Source organism: Echinops telfairi, unplaced genomic scaffold, assembly GCF_000313985.2.
Source record: "Echinops telfairi isolate 266 unplaced genomic scaffold, ASM31398v2 ScPeMD7_23;HRSCAF=83, whole genome shotgun sequence".
Taxonomy (NCBI): domain Eukaryota; kingdom Metazoa; phylum Chordata; class Mammalia; order Afrosoricida; family Tenrecidae; genus Echinops; species Echinops telfairi.
The window spans coordinates 73,674,810-73,676,102 of NW_022103920.1; positions in this window are offsets into that span (position 1 = coordinate 73,674,810).

A 1,293-nucleotide genomic window follows, 5' to 3' on the forward strand; every position below is an offset into this window, starting at 1 on the left:
TCAACAAGTTTGCCCCTTCTTGTTCTTGAAACACCCGAGGCACAGCTTCCAGGATATAGCAAAAAGCAAGCCACCGCAGCACCACAAACTAACATTGATTGAGCTTGTATCTTTGTCAGACACCATGCAAAGCACTTAATATACTATTATTACCTTGATCTCTAAGTGAGGAATCTAGGCATACAATTGTCATTTTCACTTTAAAAAAGGTTTATGGTGATTTTGGAGATTTACATAGCAAATTATGCTTCCATTGGACAATTTCTGTACATATTATTCCATTTCTATTTAATTCTAATTATTTCCATTCTGGTTGATCTGGTTCCATTAATCCATTAGTCTTAGCAGACAAGTTTGTTCCTTGAGTCTTTGAATTCCTTCTTTTCTTTTGTTATAGATGCACAGCTTTTAAGACCTTAGATGATATTGTCTTTATAAGCGATTTATACCAATCAACAAGCTGCGTTTCTTTTTTAAAAAAAATTAATTATTTTTTGGGGGGGGCTCTTACAAATCTTATAAAAATCCATCATTCAATAGTATTAAGCACACTTGTATATGTTGACATCAACAAAGATGCATTTCTATTGTACACAATAAAGTTAGATTGAATTAGCAGAGGTGAAGGTAATTCCATTTATACTGTAAATACAGTTTTTACTTATGAAAAAATTAAGGTTTTTTAATTGAAATTCAAGGCTAGAAGAAAAAAATTGGTTTGCGTATTATTTAGCATGCATATACTTACAACGTTTATTTATATGCTATTCCTGTAATAATAATAAGTCTTTCTGACTTGACAAGATTCCCAACTGTAGTACCTCTTTTCTGAGATGAGAATATTTTATTCTCTCCCTTTACTCTTTGACATATTTCTTTTCTGTAATGTTTTCCCTTATTGCACTTCTTTTAAATCTTTTTCTTCGTTCATGCGCTCCTTCGTTTGTTTGTTCATTCATTCATTCATCCATCAAGCAAGACCGGGTGCTGCCTTTTAAAACGTCATTCAAAACGGTGCCACGTCTTCTGCCAGGGGCAAAAACCAAGAAGTGTCAGCGTGGATCAGGAGGAGCTCCGCCCTTTCCTCCTCACCTGCACCCTGGGAGACAGCGCCCAGGGCGCTGACATACACACAGGCCTCCTTCTGCTCCCCTCCTTCTGGTCCCAGGGTCGTCCCGCCCCTCCCGAATCCCGGTTGGCTAGGCGGAATTATTTGCATATTTCTACCTTTGTTCCCTGCCGGCAGCCAATCAGCGCGCGGGCATCGACACTGGCGTGCTGGGCGGGGCTCGG